Genomic DNA, 12,642 nt, shown 5'->3' with positions numbered 1-12,642 from the left:
AAGTGGCTTTTGTAACCCACAATAAAAATCGTGTGATCTTACCGGGGCTTAAGCCTGATATTATCCAATCCTAACAATGTATAAATCAATGGAAAGCTTATTAATTTAGCTTTTAGATTGTGCATAAATCTCAATTGCACAAAATTGACACTGCTTTTATGGTCTGGGGTCACATTTTGTGTGTGAACTTTTCCTCTAATGCATGAAGGTGAATTGAAAGTCGCCTTTGCTTTTGCGCCACTTGCTCTCGTTAATGTCATCAAAGTGTGCAGGAAATACTATTAAGGCGTCATGTGTTGAAGATCTATCAGATAGCTTCTCTTTGTTGCCTCTCATAACAAGGTCATTTTCTTTATCGCACCCCAGCAGATGAGCAAAGAGAGAGGAAAGAGACAGATAAGCAGATGTAAAGAAGAGCATGTGTGGCTTCAGGGAGATCCGAAATGGAGAGGAAAACACTCCACAAAAGGAGAAAGAGAGGAGCTGTAGACTGAACTGTGACTGAAATATCTGCTTGACACAGACAAGACAGATGCAGAGGCAGTCCTGACCTCTCAAACCCGCTGATTGACGGGACACTGCAGGCCCCGAAAAGACCAGAAACAGGAGACAAAATCAGTCTGACAGAGACAGAGAGAAGATGGAGGAGAGACCAGGGGTTTGCATTGCTGCCAGCCATGACTCATAGGTCAGTCAGAATGTGTGTGTGTGTCTGTGTGTGTGTGTGTGTGTGTGTGTGTGTGTGTGTGTGTGTGTGCGTGTGTGTGTGTTTGATTGAATCTAAATGAGCATTAATGAGGAAAAAGAGAAACTGAAAAGTCAAAGGGAAACAGAGGAAGAGCGCAACACAAGTGTGAAGGAACAATGACAAATCAAGGTAAGTCACCCTTTTTTTACGCAAGTCCACGTAAACCGTACGATTGCTGAGACTTATATTTCTGTATGTACTTCCAACTGAAAATGAATATTGAGTAGGGGGCGGAGCTTTCTTTTGTGCATCATTCCCTCACATAGATATATACACTAGATATCGCATAGGGACCCTGAGCATGTGTCAATAGCGCCGCCACATTGGTACAGTGCTCCCAGGACAAATGTCATTCAACCGCACTAGTCAAGACAGTGTTATTACATGAAGATGCGGGACTTTAGCGCTGTCTACGGGTGTAGAAATGAGCAAACAAAGAAATCAAAGCACAGAGGCAGAACATTTCATAGGTAATATTACGTTTTTTTCTGTTTTTGTATGTTCTGAACTTTTGTGCTAATCAGGTAACGTTATTGATGATGACAGTCACTTACTGCATTCACCATAAGACAAAGCAGCTCCAACTCGCTCTAAACACTCGGCTTATGCTAGTTTTGTTGAATAAAATCAGCAAACAATGCAAAAGAAATATGACAACGAGATGCTGCGCTGCCAGAAACTTTAGTCAGCTAACGTTAGTGAAAGAGTCGTTCCGGGGATTCATTCACAAACGAATCGCTCCCTCCGTCAGTATGAGAAGTGAAAACAGGAGAGGATGTGTGTTTCAGGACATGATTAGATTTAACAGGGAGTTGAATAGCACATTTCTGTACACACAAACACAAGCTTTTTGTCAGGAATGCCCATGCGGTCACTGATCCATCAATGAAGAAAAGTGATGTAAAATTATAATTTTCGTAATTAGAAAAAAAAAATTACAATCTAACATCCAGGAAAACTCCCGATCACAGATATATGTGTATATGTGTATATCTCTGGCTTTGGATGGCCACAGTACTCCACTGTACCTTGGTCCTGCATTCATTTCAAAGGAGCGCTACCCTGTACCAAGATGGCGACGTTACTGACGCATTCCGTCCAATAGACAACAATAAGCCAGGCGACATCTAGTGTATATATCTATGATTCCCTCATAGCAAACCATAGTTATTTACATTAGATGTCGCCTATGCCATTATTGCCTATTAGGAGGAATGCGGTAATAGAGCCGCTATTTTGGTACTGAGTAGCACTGCTTTGAAATGAATCTGAGACCAAGGCGGAGTGGAGGACTGGCCATCCGGAATCATAGATATATACTCTTCGACCTCTTTTTGTAATTGGGAAACCGTATCAGAAGAAATAGTTGCACCGCGTTCAAGTCCCGCAATTGTTTTAGCTTGTTCGCTGATGGTATCTTTGTGGAGATTGTGGCATTCATTTCTTTCTTCATAGCCATTAATTCTGCTTTGATGGGGATCAAGAACTGATTTATTTATTTATTTATTTATTTTTGTCTATAGCCTCGTCTATTTCTGACTTGTGTATTCGATAGTCTTTGTTTATAAATGCTTTTTTTCTTTAAAAGTCATCCAGGAGTCGTTGTCAAAGCAACAAGTCTGTAAACTCAACCCCGCCAAAGAGCTTAGAATCACCAAGAGGCGACACTCAACAGAACGTTCTATTGCAACAGCAGCACTCAGCGATTCCGCCATTCTGAAGTGAAAGCGATCGGCCGTCCATTGAATCTTATTGCTGTTGCGATGGCGAGCAGCTGCTTTGGTTTTAATTTATTAATTTAAAAAGTGGATCAAAGCTGAAATGCAACCTGAAAGACGACAATACAACACTTACAATCATTATCAGCACTTTTAATAGTTTATTTTACAGACTTAATGTTTAATCTAATAACCATACTTGTTTTCTTGAAACTGTCTGGCATAATACATATTAATACTGACATGATGAATTACATTAACATGACTTTCAAATTGAGATGTTAATAACAGATTAACAGTAATTTTTATTGGAGTATTATTTTATAAAAGTACATAGTATTTTTTCCAGTGTTGTCTGTTAAAAAAAAAAAGACTAATAAAGTTTTCATTTAAAAAGTTACTTTCTCCAAATGTATTTATTTATTTATTTGTATATATATTTTTATTCATGATTTTTAATGCTGTCATTAAAAAGCATTGAGGCCATACAAGCTACCAGATAATGTAGATTTTGTTGTGGTTTTTGTTGTGCATACTCATTTTTGCTTCAACCTAATTTGAGTAAAACAAAAAAATTGTACTGTTATTTTGTTAACCTTACTTTTATGTTATATTTAAAACAGCTATTTTAGATGTATTAAACTTAGTCTTGTCATCATTTTGGAAATTGTCTGTTTTCATTGGGGTATTGTTTTAAAATGTTGTACTCATATTTAACTCAATAGTTTAATTCATTCTGTCTAACTATAGTCATCCGTGCGGTTTCCTATTGGAATTTTCATTCCAAGATGGCCGCCGCGTGACACTAGCGGCATCTAGTGGCTGTTTTCCAAATAGCAACAGAGTGTCACCTTATGGCAGGGATGGGCAAATTTGATCCTCGAGGGCCGGTGTCCCTGCAGAGTTTTGTTCCAACACTAGTCAAACACACCTGAACAAACTAATCAGCGTCTTCAAGATCACTAGAATCTATAAGCAGGTGTGTTTAATTAGAGTTGGAGCTAAACTGTGCAGGACACCGGCCCTCCAGGACTGAGTTTGCCCACCCCTGTTCTATGCTCTGTGATCTTGCTCAGGCGCAGTTTACTTTATATAAACAGGATTAGATTGTGCCATTTCAAACAAAAATGATACTAAGAGTAAACTGCACAAAGCTGATTATACAGTCAGAGTACTTTATTAAATTGGGTAAAATAACAATATTGTAAAATTATAAAATAAACTGAACATTAAAAAAATAATTTAAAACCATTATGTAATCTACAACCTGAAATAAAGGTACACAATCTGTCACAGGATTTCCACATTTTCAATAGGTTCAACGAGAAAATGTGTTGTGCTTTTAAGTCACTCCAAGTTTTGATTTTGAATAGGGAAAAGTGTAGACGCTCAATATGGCGAATGAAGCCCCGCCTACGCGTACAGGAGCCAATCATCGATCGCTATAGACTGACGATTCTCCAGGAAAGGGGCTCAGATCAGACATGTGCTTCCTTTTTATGTGGTCAGCCAACGCACTGGAATCTCAGCGAATATTTGTTTCACAGACATAAGAAACACATAAAGCTTGAACAATCTACTTTTAAATGAACGAACTACGATTGAAAACAAACGTTTTTTGGTGGTGTAATCTGTATGAAACGAACGCGAGGTACAGTCCGTCCTGTCAAACGCACATCACATGACAGCAACAAGTACTCAACTGGCCCACAGACTTGTAAACAGAATCGCTGTCATTTCTGGATGAGATTCACCATCAAGACCAAGCTGTGGAACTTCAGAAGATTACTTCAGAAGACCAGCGTGATCTGACGAAGCATTATTCAAAGGATAATAATGTGTGGAACGGTCTTGAATGAGGTTGGTGTCTCTTTTTTTTTCGTGTGCGCATGCGCATTAGCTCGGGCAACCTGAAAGAAAATGCAGATTTTGTTTGATTCAAACGTTTAGGAACGAAACTTAATAGACAGTTGTTGTTTAATTTATTGGTTATTCCAAGTATGTTATGTAATTGTAAGCTTGGCTAACAGCTTCGGGGAATTTGATGTTTCACCATTGAGACAGAATGCCTGAGCACACTGCCCGAGATGCATTTCAAAGATGGCCGCCGAGTCGAATGACATGCCTTAAAGCGACTTTGCTAATAATAAGATAAAGTTGGTTTTATATTCGCATATTTGGACTTTCTCCTTAAAAATATAATTTCAGGAAAGTTTTCTTTGCAAATTCTAAACAGGGAAATCATATTAGCAACCAGGGGCGTTGCTAGACTTAAAGCTCTACTGGGGCACAGTAGAACTTTATATCTATCATATTAGCAACCAGGGGTGTCACGCTCTCTCTCTCATACACACACACACACACACACACACACAGCACAAAGCTCTCTCTCTCATTTGCACACACACACACACATAGACAGCAACAAACAAGCTAAACGCAGCATCACGCTGTCTCATTCACACACATACATACGCGTGCTCGCTCGCTCGGGAATCAGGAGCGATATTGTTAGACCACCCGCTCCCGTCCAAAATTAAACCAGTTACCGAACGCTCCTGTGCTTTATTTGGAAATTTATTCAGACTCTATGGATGCAGACCTCTAATTGGCACCATTAAAATGAATGTGCGCATATAAAACCAACTTTACCTCAATTTTGCTAATATGCAGAGATCTTTATTGAGAAAATTGCCTTTAAAAACTGTGCGTATTACTGATCAGAAATTATGTTTTGATATATTTACCAAACGAAATGTACAGAGTAGTTCTTGGAGAACACTCTTTTCTTAATATTCTACACATTTTTCGTTTATTCATTCATTTTCTTGTCGGCTTAGTCCCTTTATTAATCCGGGGTCGCCACAGCGGAATGAACCACCAACTTATCCAGCAAGTTTTTACGCAGTGGAAGCCCTTCCAGCCGCAACCCATCTCTGGGAAACATTTTACACACACACACTCATACACTACGGACAATTTAGCCTACCCAATTCACCTGTACCACGTGTCTTTGGACTGTGGGGGAAACCAGAGCACCCGGAGGAAACCCACGTAAAGGCAGGGAGAACATCCCAACTCCACACAGAAACGCCAACTGAGCCAAGGTTCGAACCTTGGACCCAGTGACCTTCTTGCTGTGAGGCGACAGCACTACCTACTGCACCCCTGCCTCGCCTCTACACATTTTTGATATAAAAAAAAAAAAAATATATATATATATATATATATATATATATATATATATATATATATATATATATATATATATATAATTTTGACCTGCAATGTTTTGTTGGCTATTCCCACAGATGTACCCATGCTACTATAAGATTAGATTTGTTGTCCAGACTCACAAATGTTTTTGGTCTGATTTTCAAATTCTTCTATTTTCAGTTCAATATTCTTTCCTTCAAATCAGAGTGTGTGTGATTGATTAGGTTCATGGTGTATAATGCTTTAACCAATACCTTCCTTAAATGGCTATGTAAAAAAAAAAAATGAATGTTGAAAGTTCAAAACCAGTGCTGCAGAATAAGTGTGCAGCGCTAATGCACTCTAATGGCTCCATTCATTACCTCTTAAAGTGACTGCAGCTCTCAAACAGCACAAGACGGAAAATCTCTCACTGCTCTTGACTGAGTCACTTTTTTGACGTTTATAAGGTGTCCCAGTGCAGACTTATGCACTATATTATGCTATTTTGTCATACAAATAATGTTTCAAAAAGAATTGCCGGATGATGCTATTGATTAATTGTACTCAGCGGTCACGGGTTCCTTATGTTGCATAAAGCTATATGCCTAAAGGGATAGTTCACCCAAAAATGAACATTTACTCACCATTTTCATGGTTCCAAACCATTTTTATTTTTATAAAAACTTTTTTTAGTTTACTTATGACAATTGGCATCTGTATAATATTAATAGTGGGCGACGCAGTGGGTAGCACGTTCGCCCCACAGCAAGAAGGTCGCTGGTTCGATCCTCGGCTCAGTTGGTGTTTCTGTGTGGAGTTTGCATGTTCTCCCTGCGTTTGCGTGGGGTTCCTCCGGGTGCTCCGGTTTCCCCCACAGTTCAAACACATGCGGTACAGGTGAATTGGGTACAGAGATGTATAAAGTACTAGAGACCCATACTTAAGTAAAAGTACAAGTGCTTTATCAAAAATTGACTTGAGTAGAAGTGCTCTTTAAGCACCATACTTAAGTGGAAGTACAAAAGTATTCAACATTTTTTGTACTTAAGTATTGCAAGTAGTTTATTTCAAAATTTACTACTCAAGTACTGAAAGTAAAAGTACAAGTATTGTGTAATGTAGTTATTAAAGAAAGCAGTCAAAATACACTAATTGTTTTGTTTATTTTAAATATCTTTTTTAGGGTACTTGATTAAGCAGAACGAAAAGAAACATGGCTTATGATACTGTTTTTCTCTGTAAATAGTTTCTATGGTACAAGAACTCACATCGTCAGGCCCTTTTACCAGAAAATGCCTTCACTGATGAGATAATTCAGCATGTTCACTCACATACATACTCTCTCTCGCTCTCTCTCTCTCTCTCTCTCTCACACACACACACACACACACACACACACACACACACACACACTGCCCTGCACACACCTAAATGTACACTCTCTCCCACTCTCTCACATTCATACACTCTCACACACACAGTTTTCTCTCTCTCTCTCTCTCTCTCTCTCACACACACATTTTTGTGAATTATGGGGACATTACATAGGTTGCAATTGTTTTTACGCTCTCTCTTACACACACACACACACACACACACACACACACACACACACACACACACACACACACACACACACACAGACAGACGCACACACAGGTACAATCACACTGTTGTTTTCTCTTACTCACACATTATTCAATCTCACTCACACACACACAAACACACACTCACACTTTGGGAGTTTTGAAGTTTGATTGGTTAATACCACAATAAACAGGAGTTCTGTCTTCTGGAAGCACTCGTGAAACTAAACTAAACAAGCAAACTAAATCCTGCTTCACTAATTCACTTGATTTTGATTTTATTGTAAAAAAAAAAACAGGAAAATGTGTATATTACTGTGTTAAATGAAAATCTGAAATATTTTATGGCTTTTGGCTATGATTTAGTAATAATTGTTATTTATTTTTTATCATGTTTTTAATGAAATTGGTCTTACAGTTCATATTTTCTGTAGTATATTTATTAATTCTGGTACTTTTACCATAAACCAACATCTCAACCATTTGGTAGAGGCTGATATTTTAGAAATAATGTGATGTGTTGAATAAAAATGCACTGATTGTGTTAACTAGCGACATTAGGAGTTAAGAAATGCAATTAAAAAAAATTCTATTGCTTTTGTCTTGGTGTGACAGTTAAAGGGTTTTTTGTAATAAAATTTTGTCCTTTAATACAGCAGTCAGATATACGAACTGTGTCCTTAATTTGACCTGTTCAAAGAAAACACTCTTTCTGGATGTATCAAACAAAACTCATGCACAGAAGACAGCACGAGCATTTACAGCTAAACTCATGTCAATATTATCCCGCCTGCTTATTGAGCGCTGACAGGCGGGTCTATGATTGGTTATTGTCCTCAACAGAAAGGGCTTTAGAAATATAAGCGCTGTTCACCCATGGCGGGAAAAATACGCGTTTATCACAGGTAATAGACACAGTGGAGAAAACTTAATTGCACATGAGGCACGCTCATGTCTGGATCCACAGCTTTAACAGCTAAGAAGAGAGGAAAAGTTACCTTAAAAACTGGCCAGCGGGTCAAATGTCCAAAGTGAGAGAGCGAGAGATAGGCAGAGGTGAAGTTTTACAACATTTCTCCCTAACAGTAAACTAGCGGCTGGAGTGCTGTGCCGCCTCGCCCTCGCGCCTCCGTCCTTCGCCATAGTATTGCGACATCGCGCATAGGAGATAAATGACGTCATCACGTAATAACCGGGTATGACCTATTACTGAACTGATTTCAATCATTTTGACACCCCTAGTAACGAGTAACGATGCAGCACACAAAAAATCTATCGGAGTAAAAGTATTAAACTCATGGAAAATATGTACTTAAGTAAAAGTGGAAGTAGGAGAAAAAAATAATACTCCAGTAAAGTACAGATACTGCCTTTTAGTACTTAAGTACAGTAGTGAAGTAGTTCTACTTCGTTACTATACATCTCTGGTTACTACACACGTTACAATCTAACATTGTGTAAAAGGAAAAGGAACTTTCAGACGTGTTTGTAACTGTTAGCGTTAGCATACATTAGCTCCAGTCGTGTTTCTTAAAGCAAGTTACATTTCGTATCAAACTGTTTTAAATTACTAAACGCTGTTACAACCAAACACCGTGGAAATATTTTAAGCTCTAAATTCGCTAATTATACAGAACACAAGCAGTAAAAAGCTTACCTTTCTGACCAGAATCCACGTGAATCTTTGAAAAACCAAACTTTTTCTTCTTGTGATCTTCGTGCCATGGTGATTGACAACCAGCTCTTTGGAGCATTACCGCCACCGTCTGGATTGGAGTTTGGATCAGGAGTTTAGTAATGCATGTGTTTATTATGAAACCAACTTCTGCTTTAAAACAAACAGTCAGCACAGGAGCGTGCTATCTCAAAAATAAGCGAATTATACATAGTTTTTCTCTAGATGACATGTATAAACTATTTATAAATAATATTGTTTTGTTTGCGTCTAAACATTGCGACCATCCACACTAAATATTCTTTTTTTTTTTTTTTTTTTGCTATCGTACCATGAATATTTTCTCAAATTATCATTAAACGTGGAGCTAACAGATTACTAGATAAAATAAGAACTTAATCGGTTGCCATCAGCCGAGTCCTTGCCAGAAGCGGCCAGGATATGGTTGACCGGAATCGGGCCAGTGCTTTACAGCCGCATCACAACCGCATGTGCGCGAGCGAGCTGCGGGCCGCACTCGGCCCGGATAACACTCGCCGATGCCGAGTCGGAGCCGGAGGCGCCGGAGGGCAGCCGAGCTCGGGCCGATTACTGCCTGCTATCTGGGAATAAACTCATGTCAATATTATCCCGCCTGCTTATTGAGCGCTGACAGGCGGGTCTATGATTGGTTATTGTCCTCAACAGAAAGGGCTTTAGAAATATAAGCGCTGTTCACCCATGGCGGGAAAAATACGCGTTTATCACAGGTAATAGACACAGTGGAGAAAACTTAATTGCACATGAGGCACGCTCATGTCTGGATCCACAGCTTTAACAGCTAAGAAGAGAGGAAAAGTTACCTTAAAAACTGGCCAGCGGGTCAAATGTCCAAAGTGAGAGAGCGAGAGATAGGCAGAGGTGAAGTTTTACAACATTTCTCCCTAACAGTAAACTAGCGGCTGGAGTGCTGTGCCGCCTCGCCCTCGCGCCTCCGTCCTTCGCCATAGTATTGCGACATCGCGCATAGGAGATAAATGACGTCATCACGTAATAACCGGGTATGACCTATTACTGAACTGATTTCAATCATTTTGACACCCCTAGTAACGAGTAACGATGCAGCACACAAAAAATCTATCGGAGTAAAAGTATTAAACTCATGGAAAATATGTACTTAAGTAAAAGTGGAAGTAGGAGAAAAAAATAATACTCCAGTAAAGTACAGATACTGCCTTTTAGTACTTAAGTACAGTAGTGAAGTAGTTCTACTTCGTTACTATACATCTCTGATTGGGTAGGCTAAAATGTCTGGAGTGTGTGTGTGTGAATGTTTCCCAGAGATGGGTTGCGGCTGGAAGGGCATCCGCTGCGTAAAAACTTGCTGGATAAGTTGGCGGTTCATTCCGCTGTTGCGACCCCAGATTAATAAAGGGACTAAGCCGACAAGAAAATGAATGAATGAATAATATTAATAGCCGTATTATTTATAATATACATATTTATATTTGTTTTAATAAAAGCAAGTTTAGATTTGTCCACCTGTCGGGTTTCAGAGTTGTATGCATCACAATATAGGAATAGGATGTGTTTGGATATAACTCCGTTTTTTGACCACACTTCGTTATTCTTGTTTATTTATTTATTTGCTGGGTGAGACTCTGATTTGTTTAATGCATGTTATGCTCAAAACACAGCCATAACTCATTAAGAGAATAAGCACAACACTGTTAGACCCTGCGCCGGGGCACAGAGTGTATTGTTCCTTTATTTTTTTTCCAATAGCAAAAGTGGATTCGGACATGCCTTTAATGCTTTTGCACCATGTGCTTTGGGCTTTGCGCCTAAATCGTTAAAATAGAGCCCTGTGTATGTCAATGGTTACAGGTTTTCAGCTGTCTTCAAAACATCTTTGATGCTCAACAGAATAAAGAAACTCCTACAGGTTAGATAATGACAATTTTTATTTTTAGGTGAACTGTCTCTTTAAGTACACACCGTGTATTCTCAACGCATTTCTAATGTAGCTATGCAGTCAATCTAGGACAGATAATAAAAGTACAAATTATATATATATATTAGAATATAGAAAAGTAGAATATATACAGTGTTTATATAACACTTAAAACAAAACATAAAAAAAACTTGCACATACCGTAAGAACGTTATTCACCTTATTCTCCGCGGACGAGCGGGCGCTGCCATTTGAATCTTTTTGGCACGAGACTTCTGGTCTCATTCACTTCCATTCATTTTTAGACATTAAAAACTGCTCGTTTCGCTGTTTGATGTTGCAAACTGATATTTCCTTGTTATATTATTCTACTTGGTCTGTATAGTCATGCAAACATTTGTTTGTAGAGCAAGTAGTTTGACCGTTTTTTTGCCGTTTATTATTCCTAGTCATTTCTCCCAAAGGCGACGGAAACGGAAGTTCTAAGACAATCGCGAAAACAGGCGCACTTCCGCATTTTAGAATAAGGTCTATAGAAGACAATTTTGGCGGTGTAAAAACCCTGACTTTTCCAAACTGCGATACACTTGAAAACGGTTTTAGTCCCACGCCTATTATACAGTTGAAGTCAGAATTATTAGCCCCCCGTTTATATTTTTTTCCCAATTTCTGTTTAATGGAGAGAAGATTTTTTTTCAACACATTTCTAAACGTAATAGTTTTAATAACTCATTTCTAATATGTGATTTATTTTATCTTTGTCATGATGACAGGAAATAATATTTGACTAGATATTTTTCAAGACCCTTCTATACAGCTTAAAGTGACATTTAAAGGCTTAACTAGGTTAATTAGGTTAACTAGGCAGGTTCGGGTAATTAGGCAAGTTATTGTATAATGATGGTTTGTTCTGTAGACAGGCAGAAAAAAAATTAGCTTAAAGGGGCTTAAAATAATTTTGTCCTTAAAATGCTTTTTAAAAAATTAAAAAACTGCCTTTATTCTTGCCAAAATAAAACAAATAAAGACTTTCTCCAGAAGAAAAAATATTATCAGATATACTGTGAAAATTTCCTTGCTTTGTTAAACATCATTTAGGAATTATTTAAAAAAGAAAAATGTTGGTTTTATCTTGCCAAAAAAACAAAACAAATAAAGACTTTCTCCAGAAGAAAAAATATTATCAGACATACTGTGAAAATTTCCTTGTTCTGTTAAACATCATTTAGGAAATATTTAAAAAAGAAAAAAAATTCAAAGGGGGGCTAATAATTCTGACTTCAACTGTGTGTGTGTGTGTGTGTGTGTATATATATATATATATATATATATATATATATATATATATATATATATATATATATATATATATATATATATATATATATATGTATATGTATGTATATGTATGTATATATATATATATATATATATATATATATATATATATATATATATATATATATATATATATATATGTATATATATGTATGTATATATATATATATATATATATATATATGTATGTATGTATATGTGTGTGTGTGTGTGTGTGTGTGTGTGTGTGTGTGTGTGTGTGTGTGTGTATGTTGTGGTCAGAGACCAGGTTAAACATGGGTTTAGGTTAAATGTTTTCTGTCTTTAACTCTCTTTGATTAACTCAGTGTGCAAACAAGAATCAAAACTGGATTTATTACAATTTATAGCATACCATTTATGTTCAGAAGTTTAAACTGATATTTTCAACTATTTTGCTGCTTGTTCAAACTACTTATTTAAAATAA

At 37.5% G+C, this 12,642-nt stretch overlaps 1 long non-coding RNA gene across 3 annotated transcripts in view; it reads left to right on the top strand.

Moving 5' to 3' along the window:
* The first annotated feature begins 3,941 nt into the window (after positions 1-3,941).
* The window catches only part of LOC137487676 (uncharacterized), a 69,290-nt gene continuing 60,589 nt past the window's right edge, over positions 3,942-12,642 (top strand). For all 3 annotated transcript variants that reach the window (XR_012391096.1, XR_011006371.2, XR_012391095.1), the window contains exon 1: positions 3,942-4,326. This is a non-coding gene — a long non-coding RNA (uncharacterized lncRNA). The remainder of the gene's footprint in view (positions 4,327-12,642) is intronic.

Source organism: Danio rerio, chromosome 15 (genome assembly GCF_049306965.1).
Source record: "Danio rerio strain Tuebingen ecotype United States chromosome 15, GRCz12tu, whole genome shotgun sequence".
Taxonomy (NCBI): Eukaryota; Metazoa; Chordata; class Actinopteri; order Cypriniformes; family Danionidae; genus Danio; species Danio rerio.
The sequence above is the reverse complement of the archived record's forward strand: the minus strand, read 5'-3'. Positions and strand labels throughout refer to the sequence as shown.